This window comes from Bos indicus, chromosome 3 (genome assembly GCF_029378745.1).
Source record: "Bos indicus isolate NIAB-ARS_2022 breed Sahiwal x Tharparkar chromosome 3, NIAB-ARS_B.indTharparkar_mat_pri_1.0, whole genome shotgun sequence".
In the NCBI taxonomy this organism is placed as follows: domain Eukaryota; kingdom Metazoa; phylum Chordata; class Mammalia; order Artiodactyla; family Bovidae; genus Bos; species Bos indicus.
The window spans coordinates 78,047,776-78,068,997 of NC_091762.1; positions in this window are offsets into that span (position 1 = coordinate 78,047,776).

Genomic DNA, 21,222 nt, shown 5'->3' on the forward strand with positions numbered 1-21,222 from the left:
TGCTAGCTAAGCTAGTGTGATGCCCTTTTGAGTGCTCAAAGGTCTTGGAGTACTCAAGTGACCCGGCGCCCTGCTGAGTGCAAGAGACACAGCTGCAAACATACCTGTCACTGTGTAAACACGGCAGCATTTGTGACTGGAGTCAGCCCTGTTAAGTAGCTAGTGTAATCTCTGCTTTACTGATGAGGAAATTAAACCTCTGAGGGGAAGGACTTGCCCAACATTAATAGTTAGGAAGGGAAGGACGTGGATCTTGAACCCAGCTCTTCTACGTCAAGCCCTGAGTTCTCTTGCCTTAGATCATTTCACCTCCCTTGAGGTCATTTACACCATACCTTGGCTATTGCACCTGCCTGTGCTTAAGCTGTCGCCTCTTCTGGAATGCCCTGCTCCCTGCTCTGGCCTGTCAGCCCTCCATCTCTTCACCTGGCTAACTCCTACTCTCCTTGGTACACAGTTCAGGTACCGCCTTCTCCAGAAACCTGTACTAACCCCTCTTCTGTGTCTCTGCCCTCTTAACACCCCTAGATGATGAAGCTGAAGCGCCAATATTTTGGCCACTTGATGAGAAGAGCCAACTCATTGGAAAAGACCCTGATGCTGGGAAAGGTTGAAGGCAAAAGGAGAAGGAGTGGTAGAGGATGAGATAGTTAGATAGCGTCACTGACTCAATGGACATGAATTTGAACAAATTCCAGGAGATAGTAAAGGACAGGGGAGTTTGGTGTGCTGTAGCCCGTGGGTCGCCGAGAGTTGGGCATGACTTAGTGACTGAAAGCTACAACAACATTCCTTGGGTATCTCTGCTGCTACGGTTCCCTCACTGTATCCTAATGACTTATTGATGGACTGTCTCCTGTGAGCCCCTGGAAGCCAGGGGTTTCCACCTCCCCACCTCCCCAGAGCCAAGCATGGCTCCTGACACAAACCAGGTGCTCTGTGCATGTCATGGAACTGCACTGAATTCATTAAAATCTGACATGATTTTGTACTTAGCAATAATAAAATAGCTACTATTACTTGAATCTTATGATGTCAGGCACTATGCTGAGCATATACATTACTCATTTAATCCTCACAACAAACTCATGAGGTTTGATAAATGACAAATAGGAAAATAAGGCTCAGAGAAGCCAAATAACCTGCCCTAGGTCACAGAGCCAACAAGCAGCATATCCAAACTTTGATCCAGATCTGCCTAACAGCCTCTTAACCTCTGAGCTCTTTACTATCTTCGGTACCTAACTCAGTTCCTTGCCCAGATGAGGCACTGGGCACTAGCTGACAAGGTGGGTAGATAGCATGAAGCAGGGACCAAGCTCTCCACAGGACCGCAATGCTGGGCACAGGCTCACTCTCTCTGGGCCCTCACAGCTAGCTGGGCTGTGTTTTAGGAGGAACCAGCTCCCTGGCCTGGCACCGAAAGCCCTTCTTAATTCCAGGGCTCATTTTCACCCTAATGCACCTTCCCAGCCTTTCTCATTCTCCCCGGGGCAAGGTGAGGTCTGAGAAACCTGAGGAATGTGGCTGAATTGTCTTCAACAAATTCTTTGCGGGTAAAACCTAGGGGAGTTTCCAGCTACTTTCCTCTGACTGTTTCAGCTAAGAACACCAGGATAAGCTGCAATGACTCAGCCCATGGAAAACTAGGGCCGCTGAAGTTTCCCAGGAAGTCGTGTTGCTGTACACACGTCTGCAGCCAGCCAGGGCAGGAAGTCGCTGGCAGTCCAGGGTTCTCCCAGCCTCCTGGGGGGGTGGGCAGAAGGCCAGAAGAATGAGCCCAGCTGCCCAGGTGAGAGAGGCGAGGTCTGGAGGTGACCTCTCATCTGTAAGAAACCTCAGGGATGGACTTGGAGGATGGGTCCTGGTCACAGTCTTTCCTATGTAACAACGGCCAGTGATGCAGCTTTTCTGAGCTTTGGGGTCCTCTCTGTAGAATGGGGGGAAACGTACCTATTTTTAAAAGGCTGACGTGAGATTCAAAAAATTAAGGTCTGCGTGATGCTGAGCAGTCCTCACCCTGCGTAGGTGCTTGACAGCAGTAGCTCTTATTATGCGAGTAAGGAAGAGGAAGAATTACAAGTGGAGCCCCAGCGTCTGGGGTGGCCACGAGTCCAGCCGATTCCTCACCACTTCCCCTCAGAAAGAGTCTGTTTGCTGCACCACCACAGCTGTTCCCGGACTGAGCTGCACGTACCGTGTTCCCCGACCAGTGGCTCCCAAAGTGTGTTTTCTACAGGCTGGTATATGCAGGAAGGACTGGGGGGCGGATTGTCCAGAACCCATTGTTCTGCAGCCCTGGCAAGCCAAGAGTGCATGACCCTGCAACACTGTCTCAAGGGAACCTTTCCTCCAGAGGTCAGGCTGGGTCTACGCACTTAGCTATGAGGGCCTGCCTTTGAGAAATCCCTTCTGGACACACAGCAGGAGGGCTCATGAGCTCCACAGTCTTGGCTATGTCCCCTTTCTCTCCCTCCCACCCACCCCCCTTTTTTTTTTTTGCAGAACCTGAGGCAAATGGAAAATTTGTGCTCGGGTAAAGATGTGATGTGTCTTAGATAATATCGCTTTTTCTCTGACTTTGATATATGTCAAAGAAAAGCCACATGACCTAAAATTGATAATAAAAATTTTTTAAAGTATGGTCATGTCTTCTTGTCAAGTCAATAAGTATCTATTAAGTTGATAAGTGTTTGAAGGCTGGGGCTCATGAAGCGTTTATAGATGGAAAGGCCCATGGAACTGATGTAACAGTTAAGAAATGGGAGCTTCAGGAGGAGAAGTGACATTCTGAAGATTATCAGCCAGGTGGGGGGAGATTTAATCCAATACACTGATCTTTGGTTTAATTCTCTCTCCTCCTCCTCCTCCTGCTTCTCATGGCCACCCCATGATGTGGCTGGTACGGTGCTGGGCAACATAAGAACACCAAGAATTAAGGGGAACACCTCTGTTTTTGAGAACCTTTCAGTCTAGTAGAGAAACCAGCAGGTTAAGCAGTGAACAGATGATCCTTAATAGGATATGCAGAAGAAAGGACGAAATCATCATATGAGGCAGACATACCCTGGCTCTATCTCCTGGAAAGGTCCCACCAGTCACCATCTGTGGGACCTGGGACAGGTTACCTAGCATCCGGAAACCATAATTTCCTCACCTATAAACCTACCTCTTAGGGTTACTATGAAAGCATTTAGTGTAGAGCTTAGCACACAGTAGGTGCTTGCTAGGAAAGCATTTAGCATAGAGCCTAACACATACTGGGCTTCCCAAATGGCTCAGTGAGTAAAGAACCTGCCTGAAATGCAGGAGACACAAGAGATATGGATCTGATTCCTGGGTCAGAAGATCCCTTGGAGGAGGGCATGGCAACCCACTCTAGTATTCTTGCCTGGGAAATCCCATGGACAGAGGAGCCTGGCAGGCTACAGCCCGTAGATGGCAAAGAGTCGGACACAACTGAATTGACTGAGCACAGTAGCACATACTAGGAGTTCAGTAAATGGAAGCAAAAATAAATCCAAGTCCTACCAAAATTAGACTTTCCTGTGAATATCCCCATCGTTTGCACTGTGGATTTACATCTGGTTTTCCTTTAGTCCTCACAAGAGCATTCAGATAACTGGGGAAGATTCTGAATAAATATTCCTTAAATGGTACATGAATAATAAAATTAACAAGCACAGCACACTTATGATATGTCTGGTACTATTTTTAGCACTATCTGCTCTATGTAACTTACGTAATACATGCATTGTACAGGTACAACCATGCTATGAGCTGGATACTATTATCATTCCCATTTTACAGATAAGCAAACTGAGGTCCAGAGATACTAAGATTAAATGGGTAGTGTGTAATTTAGCTGAGAATGAAGTCATGTAAGCAGACTCCAATGTTTGTGTTCCTATGAATGAACAGTGCACCAGTGAGCATATCCCCTATTTTACAGATTCCTTCAGAGCATAACTGAATTGCCTGAGGTCACACAGCTGGTTTCATGCTAAAATGGCCATCAGATGGCAGGAGTCCACTTCCCGGCCCCCATTTGAAGTTAGGTATAGTCATATGACTTGCTTTATTTGATAAAATGTGAGTGGGAGTTGTCTATAGCACTTCCAGATGGAAGCCTTAAGAATTTGCCACCTTTCTTAGAAGTACATGCTGAAATGGGGCCGCTGCTTCCTGCATCAACAAGGGACTAAAATAGGCAGAGTCCACCGCCTACCAATGACAGCACTAAGTGAGAAACAAATTGTTATTGTGTTAAGACACTGAGACTGGGGAGGCTTGTTATCACAGCAGGACCTGGCTTCTCCTGACTGATACATAGAGAAGTAAGGACGAGAGCTTGCGTTAAGTAAATACTCGTAAACCTCCTTTTGCATTTCTTAACCCCAGCCTCCAGTGTACACTCGGGGGTTTACCCGTCAAAGGTTCCTTCCTGCAATGGGCTAAACTCAGCCTGAACGAGCTGGATCATTTATGGAATGAAGAGAAGACAGCTGCAGAATTCCAGCTCCTGACAGAAGGCTCTAGACAGACACTGACAGCTTGGCTCTGCAGGTTTGATACACCAGATATCCCCTCCCCAAAGTGCTATCTTGCATCAGTTTTTCTTAGTGAATAGAATGCTATAGAGAGAGTGAGCTTTTCAAAATGCAATCCATAGATATTGAGATTAGCACGTCTATCTTCTTAAAGCTGAAGATGTAAAGTCAAGTTTAATTGATCAATTTATATTTGACTGATTTTTAAAAGGTTGTAAAGAGTTTTAAGAATAGTTATATACCTAATAAGATTATCACTTTCCATTTGACAAACACATTAACAATAAAATGATTGATCTTGACACCAAAAATGGTCAACTACTTTTTCAAAACAATTTTGACTGGTTAAATGAATCCAACTAGAATTTTTAAAAAATGATTTCTATATGAGAGTATCCCTTATATTTAACTAATGAGAGATTATATACAAGAAGTTTCTAGATTTTAAATACTGACTTACACATATTGATTTAATTTAAAAAATCTGGTGACATACACCAAAAAGTTAATAGTGTCTCAGACAAGACGAACTCTATATTCATTCTTAGATTTTTCCGGATCCTCAACATTTTATTTCTAGGCTTTATATTTTTATGGTTTTCAATATCTTCTGATTTTTGCATAGACTAATTTTAAAATCAAATAGAACAATTAAGGTTTGGGCTGGGTTTTTTTTAAGTTGTAGTCAAAGTGTGTGTCCTTTCCTGAGATTTCCTGGCTATCTTTGGGGCCACTGGAGGACAACTTGAAGGTGAATCTGAGCCCGGCTGTGCTGAATGGTTGAGGACAGACCCACAACCACACTATGTGGGGTCAAGAGACGACCTCGGAGCACACCGGGCACAGCTTCTCCATCTCACAGATAAGGGAGCTGAGACCCAAAGAATGCATGTGCCCAGGGCCTCACAGCTGGCGCGTGGTAAAGTGGAGCAAGCCCTGGAACCCAGGTCTGTCTAACGCCAAAGGTCATGCACTTTTCACTGCTCACCAGTTTTGAGGAGTCTGAAAGCCTCTGGTTTGCATTATTGCACTGGAACTTAGGTTCAATTCAATAATAACATCATTCCCATGTTTTGACACCATCTGTATTTGCAATGCACTTTTCAGATAAAGCATATACAAATGCACAATCTCACTTGAACCCATAACAACTGGGGGTTACAAAAGACGCTGAGCACTAAAACTCAGCCTCCTGTCTTCTTGATCCCTCTTTGCGTGTTGGCACTCTCCCTCTGCTGCTGCTGCTAAGTCGCTTCAGTCGTGTCCGACTCTGTGCGACCCCAGAGACGGCAGCCCACCAGGCTCCCCCGTCCCTGGGATTCTCCAGGCAAGAACACTGGAGTGGGTTGCCATTTCCTTCTCCAATGCATGAAAGTGAAAAGTCAAAGTGAAGTCGCTCAGTCGTGTCCGACCCTCAGCAACCCCATGGACTGCAGCCTACCAGGCTCCTCCGTCCATGGGATTTTTCAGGCAAGAGTACTGGAGTGGGGTGCCATTGCCTTCTCCGGCACTCTCCCTCACCTTTACATATTCAAGTGGAAAACTGTGTGGCACCAGCCACATCTTGGTGCTTCTGTTTCTTAACTGTGTGGTTTAGGACAGATGACTTTACCTCCCTGAAACTCAGTTCCTTCCTCTGTGAAATGGGTATATTAATGTGAGTTGTCCAGATGATCAAAGGAAATAGCACAGGTAGTGTGTCCGGCCCGTGTGCATTTCCAGGCTGTAGCTCACCACGCCCTCTCACAGGGGCACTTGACTAAAATCTTTCACGGTATGCACCTTCTATTCCCTTTACTGAAGTCTTCTCCACATCACTGGCTGGTGTCCTCCACCTGCCCTTTAATGCAGGGTCAATGCAGTCTCCTCTGAGAAGCCTGCCCTACTCCTTCAGCCAAACTGAGCACTACCATTTTTGCATTGTTGAAAGTATGGTTCTTGCCACACTTCTTGCACTTTAGGCTCATGTAGCTAAGTAGGCGATTGCCTTTTCTTTCCAGCATCCACTGTGCCATACCAGAATCAAGGATCTTTCATAAGAGATAAAGCTGGATCTTTAATTTAGGCTTTCAAAGGGCTTATATATCTATTGATCTCATCATCCCCACATACACATAATGTGTATTTGCACATATGTATTTGCATGTGTATATAAAATATACATGCATATATATTTAATAATTCATCCCTAATTCTTATTCCATTAGAATAATAGATCGAGATGTGGAAGATCTTAGCTTTTCGTCCCTAACTCTGAAAAGCAAAGGTAAAGAAATATGGAAGTTAAACAGAGGTGGATAAAGGTGGGGCTGGAGGAGGGAAAAGCTTGACAAGGGAGAAAGAGGAAGAAGATGGCTAAACATATGGTCTCAGTCCTCAGAACAACCCTGGTGTGACTTCCACTTTGTAGATGAGGCAATCAAAGTCTGTAAAGGTGACGTGCCACTCCCAAGGTCACAGAGCTTGATCAGATCCTTGCTCTGTATCATTCTGAAGCTGGCACTTCTGATGCAAAACCAGGCTGCCTTCTCCTTGCCAGGTATCTGGCAGTGGTTAGACACGTGAGTTGCGAACCTCCATGTTGAATCCTGACATGCCACTTACTAGCTGGGGGACTTCAGGTGGGTTACCTCCCTCTAGGCTTCACTTTCACTTTTCACTTTCATGCATTGGAGAAGGAAATGGCAACCCACTCCAGTGTTCTTGCCTGGAGAATCCTAGGGATGGCGGAGCCTGGTGGGCTGCCGTCTCTGGGGTCGCACAGAGTCGGACACGACTGAAGCGACTTAGCAGCAGCAGCAGGCTTCTGTAAATAAAATAGGAGTGACAAAAAGGGAAGGATTGCATCATGTGGATGCTGTGGACATTACTGATCCTTAGCAAGTAAAGCAGGCTTCCCTGGTGGCAGTGATAAAGAATCTGCCTGCAAGTGCAGAAGATGTGGGTCCTATCCCTAGGTCAGGAAGGTCCCCTGGAAAGGCAACTCACTCCAATATTCTTGCCTGGGAAATCCCACAGATAGAGGAGCCTGGCAGGCTACAGTCTTTTGCTATAGGGTTGCAAAAGAGTTGGATACGACTTAGCAACTAAACAACAACAAAGTAAGTAAAGCCCTTAGAAAAGTTCCAGGTGCAGAGTTCATCCTCTATCAGCATTAGCGCTGGCCATTTAACCAGGTCTCCCCAGGAGAGGAGCAATGGCTCTGGCAGAGTCCAGCAGGCCAGGAGGAGCCCACTTCTTCATTACCCTAGACCTAACTTCTCCTTTGTCCTCCCTGCCTGAGGTCAGGACGCCGTCCGGATCCTGCTGTTCAGGTCATTATGACATAGGTTCCCATGCTTTGTGTAGGTGAGCCACTAGGGCACAGGTGGAATTCTGACGACAGGAATTATGTCTTGTGGAAAACAAACCAGTGACAGCAAAACTGCTCGGTATGCCCCATTTTGCTGATTTCTTCTCTTGAGTTTCCAGTTCATACAGCAACAGCATTGGTTTCTGCTTCATTTTCATATATCCCATCATTCCAGCATAATTAGGAAAATGCCCAGGATCACACAGCTACCAGAGGGAGAAACTGGGATTTGAACCTAGAGCATCTGAAGCATTTAGTGGCTCAGATGGTAAAGAACCCACCTGCAATGCAGGAGAACTGGGTTCAATTCCTGGGGTCAGGAAGACCCTCTGGAGAAGAGAATGGCAACCCACTCCAGTATTCCTGCCTGGAGAATTCCATGGACAGAGGAGCCTGGCCGGCTACGGTCCATGAGGTGGCAAAGAGTCAGACACAAGTGAGCCACTAACACTTTCACTTTAATCTGATTCCAGATCCTGCTTGCTTAACCACTACCCCACAGGGTCACCTTTTCCCTGTAGAATATACCTTGAGGAAAAGGCATCACCTCTTATTCACACTTCCAACCATGGTCAGTACCTACCAGCTTACTCATAGTAAATAATCAGTACCCAGTGATAGACTTGTTGCCTGACAACATTAAATGTTTCCATTTAATCTCTTCTCTTCCAAGTTGATTATCTCAGGGTTGAATTAAGGAAAGGCTGAAATAGTTATGCACTCATTCATCAAACATGTACTGAATGCTTAACTTGGACCAGACTCTTAAGCTGGGTGCTGTGCTGTGCTTAGACACTCAGTCATGTCCGACTCTTTGAGACCTTATGGACTGTAGCCTGCCAGGCCCCTCTGTCCATGGGGACTCTCCAGACAAGAATACTGGAGTGGGTTGCCATGCCTTTCTCCAGGCGATCTTCCCAGTCCAGGGATCGAACCCAGGTCTCCTGCTTTGCAGGGCGATTCTTTACCATCTGAGCCACCAGGGAAGCCCAAGCTGGGTGCTAGAGGAATGAAAACTAGCAAGACAAGACCTCTGCACTCCAGCTGCTTCGAGGCTGTGTCAAGGAAGCAGTGTAGGGATTCCCAACCTTGAATGAACATTTGATCTTCTAGAGAGCTTTTTAAAAAGCACAGATGTCTGGGCTCACCTCCAATGGTTCTGATTTAACTACTCTGAGGTGAGGCCTCAGGCCTTGTTTGTTAGGTTTTATTTTTTTAACAGTAAACTTTTTATTTTAGAACAGTTTTAGATTGACAGAATTATTATGAAAGTAATGTGCTGTGCTTAGTCACTCGGTAGTGTCTGACTCTGCGACCCCATGGACTGTAGCCCACCAGGCTCCTCTGTCCATAGGGATTCTCCAGTCAAGAATACTGGAGTGGGTTGCCATGCCCTCCCTCCAGGAGATCCTCCCAACCCAGGGATCGAACCCAGGTCTCCCACATTGCAGGCAGATTCTTCATCATCTGAGCACCAGGGAAGCCCATGACAGCATTCCTATAAACACCATGCCGAGTTTCCCCTACTATTAACATCTTACATCAGTATGGTACATTTGTCACAATTAATGGACCAATACTGATACATTATTATTAACTAAAGCCCATACTTGATTTAAATTTCCTCAGCTTTTCCCTAATGTCCTTTGTTTGTCCCAGGATCCCACCTAGAACCCCTCATTAATCATACCTCCTTAGGCTTGTCTCCTGTGAAAGCTTCTTGGCTTTGGTATTTTTTTAATTCCTCAGCTTATATTATACAACCAGGGTTGAGAACTTCTGGTCTGGAGTCAAAAGCATGAAACTTCTAAGGGTGGGCTGTCTGGGCTCAAATTCTGGCTAGGCTGTTTATTAGCTACGAGGCCTTGGGCACTAAGCAATTCTGTAAAATGGAAATATTAATAGTGCTACTCCATTAGTTGTAAAGGGTGAATGAGGCCAGTGTTTCTCAATGTTTTCACATCATAATACCCAGAGAAAATACACAGTATTTGTGTGATGTATTAACGTAACACACAAGTTCTAGTGGCATAAATCGATGAATCTTCTCACTGCCAGGGATGAGGGGCTCAAAGCTGGAGCTACCTGTAGCTCTGCTGTGCTGGGTTACGAAGTTTTGGACTGATCTGTAAAAGCATTTAGACTCCACCTGAGTGGGACCTCCATAAATATTTTCGATAAACTAAATGAGGAAGAGACATACCCGTAAGGAGCAAGGAGTAGTGCAGACTGGGGAAGTGATAGTGCCAAGGCAAAGGGCAGCGCTTTTGCGGCCCGTTTGTACTGACCTGTCGCCTTTCAAAAGGACATGTCTGGAACAGCAAAGAACCCAGTCTCTCTTCCCGATGGACTCCAGGTGACCAAACCCCAGGTCACGTCGTTACACTGTGAGGAACAAGAGCAGCCAGGCTGCTGACACATGAGGAATTCAGGGCGCCTGAAAAATTAAGTAGTGCCACTTGGAAACTGAAGATTCACTTCATATCAGGAGCCTCCTCCGAAGAAGATCCTTCCTGCCGGGTACTGCCTCTCTGGCGCCACCTCCTGGTGTCAGCTAGGTAGTTCATGACAGGCAGAACCTGCCAAAACTCTGGTTTTTGTGGGTTTTTTTTTTTTTAATGAAGTTTTTGAATTAAGAAACTTAAGACTTGGGTAGGTCAAATAAAAACAATTTCTAGGGGAAAAAATAAAAACTCACAGTATAAAAAATAGTTAAACACTGTCTGGGCTATTGCAGAACCCAGAGAATATATTCATATAATTGAAAATTCTAGGTGCTTCTTTAGTGACCTTTTGAAACAAAATGACCTATCAAAATTTTAATATGTAGTCCTTGATTTTGAGGTTCATAGGACAAGCTAGGAAGTCTTCAAACCTTGAGCTGAATTAGTCCCAAGGGGAGATTTTTTAATTTTTGAATCAGTTTTTCCTCCTCTAAGAGGTAACAGCAACAGCAGCACCCACCCTCCCATCGCTTCTTTCTGGGCTTGGCGAGCCTGCAGAGCAGCCCACAGCTTCATCCGCCTGGGAGCTGAGAGACTGGGAGACTAGAGCAAGCACAGCAGCTGGGAGTTGCCGATCTCCAGCAACATTCCCCTCATCTTTCCAGCCAGCCATGAATGCAGTGTTTGGATGAGTGGGATCAAATGTTCTCCCAGCATCTGCTTTTCTGTTCCTGGGCCAGGGCTGCAACCAGCATGGGGGTGGTAGGGCTTCCAGCCCCACACCACAGGCTATGGTTCCCGGAGAGGTCTTATCGCAGGGTGAGGGCTATGGTAGCCAGGGGCATATTTGTACAGTGCAAAGATACTAATCATTTTGATCCCAGCCAAGCTTTGTTATTTCAAAGTTGATCTTGGGATCAAGCTCTGGGTTCAAATGTTCCAGTCTATATTCAGTAGCAAAATGTCTTCCTCCCTCCCAAACCTCTCTTTTTCTAAGTGTGTATTTCTTAAGGCTGAAGAAATTAGAGATGTGAATGATTGTTACCTTGAGACGGTTCTGTCTGCAATTTGCCCACAAACGTGTCAGCACCATCCCTAACAGACAGTACTTGTGCCCTTGAGACCCATAGAGGTTCATCGGTGATTTAGAAATAATAATAAATACTGATGTGCTGAAAAGATTTCTTACTACTATAAAGCATTTCTGTGGTCCTCACTGGGGTCACACGACTGTGACTGAACTGAACACCTTATAGGGAGGTGTGTCAGTGGCAAGAGTTTTATAATTGACAGACTAGGGCTCAAATTTTAGCCCTGCTGTGTGACCTTGGGTAGATTGCTTAACCTCCCCGAGCCTCCATTTTCTCAGGTGTAAAACTGAGATACAAATGCCATCCTCAAAGTGTTGTTTTGGGAGAATTAAGGACAGTAAGTGCTAAACTGAATGCCCAACATGTGGTAAAAGTGCAACCTTGGGTAGCAGGACTGTGGTTATTCTCACCATAGCTTTGTGAGGTGGGTCAGACCTGCTTTACAGGACTTAGAGCTCAAGGACACAGAGTGATCCACATGAGTGTCACAGCCCATGGGGGGCTCAAACTCTGGTTCTCCAGAGCTTAGAGCCCTTTCCTCATTCCACATATAGGATGCATTCTCTCCTCTCTGCCAAAGTTGCAGACAATCAGCTGAAGCTCAGACTGCAGGGCTGGAGAAGGAGCCACAGCAGAGGAAGCCACAGCAGGGAGTTCCACCAGTCAGACATGAGCTGGATGCCCGGAGCTCAGGAGCCTAAGGACCTAAACAGTGTCAACAGCAGGGAGGCCCAGAGGGGTGTGTGAGGCTGAGGGCTTGGCAGTAAAGGACAGGCAGCCTAGCAAGCAGCCAGTGCAGGCTGACTTGGGGAGCCATGCAGTGACTCAAGAGGCCAGAGGCTCGAGACAAGGACAAGTATGAAGAACTCAGAAATGGACAGAAATAGGGGGAGGAAAACTTGATGAGTGACTCCAAGATCATGTTAATTCAGGATGGCACCTGGCTTCTGGGGTGTGACAAGTGAAAAATCTCTGTCTGTGGTAGAGTCAGTTTAGATGGTCCTTTAGGGGCTTCCCTGATGGCTCAAGTGGTAAAGAATCTACCTGCCAATGCAGAAGACAGGGGTTAAATCCCTGGTCCAGGAAGATTCCCACATGCTGCGGAACAACTAAGCCCATGTGCCACAACTGTTGGCCTGTGTTCTAGAGCCTGGGAACCACAACTACTGAGCCCACGTGCCACAGGTGCTGAAGTTCACGGGCCCTGGAGTCTGTGCTCTGCCACAAGAGAAGCCACTGCAATGAGAAGCCCATGCACTGCAGCAAAAAGTAGCCCCCACTCGCCACAACTAGAGAAAAGCCTGCACGGCCACGAAGACCCAGCATAGCCAAAAAATAAAATTTCTTTTAAAAAGATGCTCCTTTAGGATTCCTTCTGATGACAAAGAAAGAAGTGTCTTTCTTTTCTTTCTTTAGCAAAACAAGCAATATTTCACAAATAGATTCCTCCAAGTCTCCAGTCAAGGGAGATTAGCTAGGAGAAGTCTAATTTGCTATGATTTAATGTGAGGTGCTCCAGATATCCATGTGATGTCCCCGTGGTGTCCACGTGTCCGTGCAGTACGAGTAACCAGAATCTCTTTCAGCTTATTTTCCAGAGAATCTGAAGTCATGTAATCTTAGCCTGAAAGGTCATCCAGCTCACATTTCCCCCCAGTACATGAAGCTTCCCTTTCAAAGTGGTCTGAACACCTCTGGTGACAGGAAGCCAACTACCCACCCAAGTCAGCCCTTTACATATATGGACAGCTCTGAATTTTAGAAAAATGTTTCCTTATTATATTCTTTAGTGGCCAGTGACAGAAAAGCAAAACTGAACCTGTCATTAGCAAAAAATAAATTAACAAATAAATAAGGAATCCACTGTGCAGTAAGCCTTTGATGTGCCACCCAGATGAAGGACTTTTTTAGCACCAGCTTCTGGACAGCTGCCAGCAGGCAACTTTTAACTGGCAACCCCTTCAGGGACTGCTTCCCTGGAACCGTCTTCTTGGGACAACCCACAGCCAATGACTAATCGATTCTGGGGCATAGATGTCTGGGTCATCACCACCTAGGTCTCACCCTGGGCTTGGTCAAAGCTGTCGTCAGAACTGCATTTGGCTTGAGTCCCCGCCTCTGCTCCCTTCCTCAAAACATTCATCTCTAGGACACTCCTTAATAAACATCCTATACCCTAAGCTCTGCCTCAGAGTTTGCCTTCCAGGGAACAAAAGTGTGGTCTACTGGCTCTCCTAATTGGGAGGTCTAGAGGACATCAGGCACAGCTGGCTCCAGGGGCTCTGGAGGAGTGAGCAGGGCATACTGTCGCCCCTTCTCTTGCTTGTGTGTGGCTTTGTCATGACTTCACTTTTAGATACATCTGTGCAGCCTCACATCCAGTGAGGGGAGAAGCTTTTCCTCAGCAACTCCCTACAAGTTCAAAATGTACTTCTCATTGAACTGATGTGGGTCACAAGCTGATTCTTGGATCAGTCACTGTGGCCAGAGAAGAGGGTATATGCTGATTCTCCTAGGCCAGAATCATACAATCACCTGGATGAAGGGATGGAGTCATTCGCCAAAACACGAGGGCCAAGAGAAGGGGAGGGACGGTTCCATAAACAAGATGTGGGTTCTGGGACGAGAAGAAAGGAAGGCAGAGACCACACAGGCAAACATCACAAAGATCTACCACGATTGCCCTGTGCAGAGGTTCCCGCCCACAGGGTCACTCGGCCTCCTCCACAGGGACTGCCTGCACACCTCCCCCCACATCCTGACTGCCCCTCCATCCATCTCCCATCTTCTCTGACATGGGTTGGTCTTGAGCCCTCTCACCTCTGGGGGCATTTTCTTCTAAAAACGATCTCTTTTGTCTTTGGTTTCAAAGTGTGCTGCCCAGAACGAAATACAGTTGCTCTTAGAAGTATATCAGATAATCACGTCTCTCCTTTGGGACATTCTACTTCTGTTAATGAAGTCCAGGAGCAAAACAATGAGCTTGTCTTGGTGGACATAAAAATTTGCCTTCTAACAAGAAATACGGTTCTATTTGTCTGACACCTTGAGTTGCTTTCCCAAGTTCCAGTACGGTCATATATCTTCTCATTCCACAGTTGTGTAGTTAAATTTTTGAATAATATGGCACATAATATGACAATTATATTTATATATATATATATATATATATAGAGAGAGAGAGAGAGAGAGAGAGAGAGAGAGATTGGATATCGGAACTCATCCTGCTTTGACTTGGTATATTTTATATGACTCTTATGCATATAAAATTACATACATGAGAAAGATTACTGGACCAGAATCCTGGGTTCAAGCCCTGAGCACCAATACTTACAAGCTGTGTGACCTTTGCTGATCACTTAATTACTCAGTCTACACTTCATCATACAGATATGAGTTAAAAATATCTACCTTGCATAAGTCATATATATCAAAATCAATTATCACATAAACTTTCAAAACTATATGTATATGTGTATATACAGTATAATGTGTTTTATATATTGGGAGAAGGCAATGGCACCCCACTCCAGTACTGTTGCCCTGAAAATCCCATGGATGGAGGAGCCTGGTAGGCTGCAGTCCATGGGGTCGCTAAGAGTCAGACACGACTGAGTGACTTCACTTTCACTTTCCACTTTCATGCATTGGAGAAGGAAATGGCAACCCACTCCAGTGTTCTTGCCTGGAGAATCCCATGGATGGAGAAGCCTGGTAGGCTGCAGTCCATGGGGTCGCTAAGAGTCAGACACGACTGAGTGACTTCACTTTCACTTTCCACTTTCATGCATTGGAGAAGGAAATGGCAACCCACTCCAGTGTTCTTGCCTGGAGAATCCCATGGATGGAGAAGCCTGGTAGGCTGCAGTCCATGGGGTCGCACAGAGTCCGACACGACTGAAGCGACTTAGCAGCAGTAGCAGCAGCGGTGTTTTATATTATAAAATGTTTTTCTTACTTTTAAGAAATGTTACAGTATAAAATGTTTCCTTACCATATGTCACAGTTTAAAAATTTGAAGAAAAACATTCCTTCCTGGCCTATACCTGTCTTATTCACCACTGCACACACACACACACACACACACAGAGGCACACACACACAGGCACACACACACAGGCACACAAACTGAAACAAAGTTTCATGAACCAAAACTCCCTTTTGTTACCTATGAATAAAGAACAAATAATAAAGTTAAATAGCAAAGATAATTGTATTACTATTCAAGTACAATTTAGAAACATTATCCCCAAATAAATAATACAAAACTGCCAAAGGCTGCTCTAGCCCCATTGCATCGATACCATAGCTCATCAGTAATCACAACCCAGACAAGGAGGAGGTGATTCCAGCAGAGTGCAGTGCATTCAGGGCTGATGAAGCTATACCTCTGGATACCACCTACAGTATGGAAGCCCCAGGGGAGACACCCAGCAGCAGGAGGTTGGAGCTGCAGAGGCTGGGGGTGAGAGAAGCCTGCACAGATGTGAGAACTGCTGGCAGAAGGGTCTGAAGAGAGAAAAAGAGACCCCTGACCTCTCGCCACTACAGCACAAGAAAAGGGAAGGTAATGTTTCCATCCTAAAATATTAAGGTGAGAACAGGTCATTGAACTGAAAGTTTGCAAGATAAAAACAAATAAACAACAACAAAAAAACATTTTGACAAAAAATGTATGGATTCTTGTCAAAAATATTAACTGGAAAAAAAATGTATACCCAAATAAAAACAAATGAAAATTCAAAACTCTTAAGATCCAAAGAAGGCAATTGTGATCAAGATATTTGATGGGTGGGATGATGTTCAAGGTTAGGCTCTCATACTTCCTTAGGGAGTAGTAAATCAGGCATAATTTATCTAATTGCTCACACTTACTTTTAATCTCAGTGGAAATGAAACTGCTCAAATTGCAAAGGTGATAAAGCTTTGAAAAACGTAGACAGGTGTGGTTGCTGGCTCCAGAAAGCTCCTCTTCTCCGTGCCTCCCCTCTCCCGCCTCCCCAGGGCCTGCCACGCTCAGCATTACTCACACCTGCAGACAGTCAGGGCCTCAGGCTGCAGCTCCCAAGTGGAGACAGGGCAGGACTATAAAAAGCACCTCAACCACAAATCAACCACCTTCCAGCTGACTCGGCCTCACACTCCACTTTCCGGCACTCCGATAATTGAGCCTCTGATTGACCTATTTCCTGGTTCGGGTCCATCTCTCTCCTGCCAGGACCTGGCTCCTGAACTTCACCCCCTTTGGCGTGGCATTTAAGCAAAGGTTTTTCTTTCTCCGCTTGGCTCCAGTCTCTGCCTCCGCCGTTTCCTCTCTGCATAATCCTTCCACACACCTGCAATTGAGTTATTGCATCAAAGGCCCTTAGATGCCAGATGATCTGAGAAGGAACACGTATTGTTGTTCATTTTTTGGATTCATTAAAAAAAAAAAAAGTCCAAGGAGATCATAATAGACTAATTCTGAAGGAGAAAAGGGGGCCGGGGGTATGTGAGGAAGGCAGCCTCTCTGAGAGAGAGGAGTCAGAGATAGAAAAAGAAGGCTCAGACATTCAACAGGCCACATGGAGATGGAGGTCTTGGAGTGATGAGGTAAAGAAACCCACAAAACAGTGTTCTTTTTTTTTTTAAAAAATCTTCTTTGGCTGATTGCATCTTGGTTGGATAAGCAGGATCCTTAGTCATAGCATATGGGATCTAATTCCCTGACCAGGGCAGCCCCCTGCATGGGAGCTCGGAGTCTTAGCCACTGCACCAAAGTCCTAAAACTCTTTCTTTACATCAAAATATTGCTGATGGACTTCCCTGGTGGCACAGTAGATAAGAATCTGCCTGCCAATGCAGGGTGTAGGGATTCGATCCCTGGTCCAGGAAGACCTCATGTAGAGTGGAGCAGCCAAGCCCATGTGCCACACCTACTGAAGCCCATGCACTTAGAGCCTGTACTGCATAAGAGAAGCCACTGCAGTGAGAAGCCCGTGTACCTAGAACTAGAGATCCCCGCAACTAGAGAAAACCTACATGCAGCAATTAAGATGCAGTGCAGCCAAAAATACATTAAAAATAAATATATTTATTTAATAGTATATACATGTGGTGGCTCAGATGGTAGAGCGCTTGTCTACAATGCGGGAGACCCAGGTTTGACCCCTGGGTCGGGAAGATGCCCTGGAGAAGGAAATGGCAATCCACTCCAGTACTATTGCCTGGAAAATCCCATGGACAGAGGAGCCTGGTAGGCTACAGTCCATGGGGTCGCAAAGAGTCGGACATAACTGAGCGACTTCACTTTCACTTCCACATGTCAAAAAAAAAAAAGACCATTGCAGCCCTGGCCTTTGGGTTATCTCAACACATCAGCTCCTTCCTATCATGTGTGGCCCCATCTGCCTGGGCAGGGTGTCTCCCACCTGGCTCCTCCTTACTCAATCTATAAAGTCACCTTGCTGGTCTCCTGCTTGGGGAGGCCCCCTGCACCCTGAGACAAGCCCCAACCTATTGTAAACCCTCATCCCACTCTTTCTTTTCCTTAGTGTCTCTGTCTCATCATGATTACTCTATTGACTCTGCCATATTTAAGGTCTTTCTTCTCCACTGGGCTTCCCAGGTGGCACTAGTGGTAAAGAATCCATCTGCCAATGCAGGAGAAGCAAGAGTCACAGGTTTGATCCCTGGGTCGGGAAGATTCCCCTGGAATAGGAAATGGCAACCTACTCCAGTATTCTTGCCCGGAAAAATTCCATACACAGAGGAGCCTGGTGGGCTACAGTCCTTGGGGTCACAAAGAGTCGGACACGGCTGAGTGACTAAGCACGTCCTCCCCTGCTAGACTGTAGGGCCTGCAGAGCAGGGATCACATCTAGCTTCACCTTCTGCCCAACTGTGGCCAATCGCCCCTAGACCTTCCACTCAGGTGAGCCAATGTGTCACAGGTCCGTTCCCAGAAAGTGGGTTCTGAGAGGGCGTTCAGGGTGTGGGATGTGTGTGAGGAAGTTCCCTGGGGGATGACCGCTGGAGGAGGGGGAAGGAGCCAAAGATATAGAGGAAGGGCGGAAGCCAAACACAGGCCTGAGGACAGCCTCGGCTGAGGCCAGGAGGCGCCCTGGAACTGGAATGACTTCCAGAGTTAGGGAGTCGGGTGGAGATGATGGGCATTTATACTCAAGCATTGTTGTTCACTAACAGGAGTCACTTGGGAAGAGGTGTGCTTGGGCAGGATGACTTTGGCTATAAAGCCACTCCTGGCTGACGGTCAAAGGTTGTCTGCTGTCTCTGACGCAGCTGAGTTAGAAATTAAAAGGTGTTCCATGATTATCTCGTTGTTGGCCATGTTTACCATGGTGGCAGCAGGAGCCGTGAAATGTGCATTTTATTCAACTCTCCATCCATCTGACCACCGATCTCACAAAGATTTGTTGAGTACCTTCTAGGTTCCAGACCCCCATTCCACAGCACAGAAATCGTCTATTCATTATACTTCCACTGGAGGTTTCTCTAAGATTGGAGAAAGTGTGTGGCGGGAATGAGGTGCTAGAACAGTTAAAAAAAAAAAAAAAAAAGAAAGAAAGAAAGGTGGAAGGGGGAATAAAAGGGCCCCCAAAGCAAAACCTACCCCTATGGCACAATTTAGGAAAAGGAGCATGTAACTGATGGGCACCAACTACAGAGCCGCACTCGCCATACACGCTTTCATCTCCCTAATGAGTGAGGAACAGTATGTCACGTTTCATTAAAGAGAAAACTGAGCCTCAGAAAGTTGATGGAACTTGCTCACAATCATGCAGTGTCAAATGGTACCAGATACAAACCCAGCTCTGCCTGAATGCAGGGCTGTTGCTCAACCTTTTGCCTGAAGACCTTGGCTCAGCCCTTGCTGGGAAGCCATCAACCTGGACACAGAAGGCTGAGATGAAAGTGGGCCTTGTGGCAGCTGGGAAGATACCACCAGCCAGGGATTTGACCAACCAAGTCTGAGCCACAGAGGTCCTCTCTGTCTGCTTCCCTTGTGGGTGAACCCCAACCTGCTCACTTTACCTGGCCTGACCCCTGACTGCTCTCTTTGCAGAATGAGTCAGCTCAGCCCTCCTGACCTTGGGGCTGTTACTCTGATTCCAATAAACCTGGCCACAGCCACAGTGGCTCAGCCACAAGGGCCCATAACCCTTTCTCTGATGCCCTGCCTACTTTTAGGTGAATGAACTCTCAGAGGTCATTCAAATATAGGTTTTCTTGCTCCTGTGGAAATTCCCAAGCCTCCCATTATCTGTGTCCTTTCATGAAAACATGACTTGAGTTGCTAATTGGTAAACTCCTTCAGGGCAGGATCACAGTTCAGCTTTGAATCTCAGCACCTGGTGTATTACCCAGCTAGAGCAAATGTTCACCATGCATTCATTAAAAAAGTAAAACTGATCAACACACACACAATGAGTAAGGTTACAGTCATTCCAATACTTTGGCCACATGATGCCAAGAGCTGACTCATTTGAAAGACCCTGATGCTGGGAAAGATTGAGGGCAGGAGGAGAAGGGGACGACAGGGGATGAGATGGTTGGATGGCATCACCAACTTAATGGACATGAGCTTGGGTAAACTCCGGGAGTTGGTGATGGACAGGGAGGCCTGGCATGCTGCAGTCCATGGGGTCGCAAAGAGTCAGACATGACTGAGCAACTGAACTGAACAGAAATTACTAACATGTTCCACTATTTCAGAAAGATCCAGCTTTAGAACATCTTTTATTCACTTAACAAGGACTTAAGGAACACTTGCTAAATGTCAGGTGCTAGAGGCCAGAGAGACATCACTGGAAAAAAAAGTTACAGTTCCTAACTTCATGGAGGTTACAGACTAGTAAAAGAAACCAATATTAAACAAATCATTGACCAAACGGCAGTCATTGTGATGAGCGGCACAGAGAAGCAGCCTGGTGCTATGCAAATTGCATGGGTGCACGGGTCCTAGTCTGGTCCCAGGGGTTGCAGATTTCCTATAGAAAGAATAGTCAAGCTGGAACTTAAAAGATGAATGAGAACTAACCACTTTCACGAGCTCTTTTAAACACAGAGGAAAGTCCAGAGATAATATACCAAACATCTATAAAATCACCATGTAGATTTTTAATTATTAGTATTTTGTCTTGTTTTGGTCAGAACCTTCTTTAAAAAAGAAAAGCTTTACAGACATTGTCAAAGCTCTCTTGGCCCAGTTGGAAGGAAGATAGGTGTCAATTGCATAACCACTAGATTTGTTACCCTGTTACAGAAATTTTTGCATTATTTTTTATATTTCATAATAAAAATGTTTTAAGAGATATTTTATCTAATTTGTTATTCTATAAAATGTAAAATCTAATGAGATAATTTAAAATAAGTGATGAAAGAGAAACTTTTCAAAACAAATATTTGAAAAGAAAAGTAATACAATTATGAATGATTTTCTTAATAAATATATAAAAAATGACTCAGCCAAAGAGGAAAGAAGTGCCATGACAGCAGGGAAGGTCTAAGGGATTGGAGTATGCCTATGAGGCAAGAGCACTGTGTGGACAGAGAAAGGGGACATGGGGACACCGGAGGACATTGAAGAGGAGGGTATAGCCAGGGCACTGTGAGCCGTGACAACAGATTTGCATTTTTTAATAAAAGAAATGGAACATCACCGATTATGTTTAAGCAGGAAAGTAATATAATTAGATTTGTGTTTTTAAAAAAATCTTTCTGGCTGCTACCTGGAAAATAGATTAGAGAATGTAAGAACGGACATGAGGCTTTGTCCAGGCAAG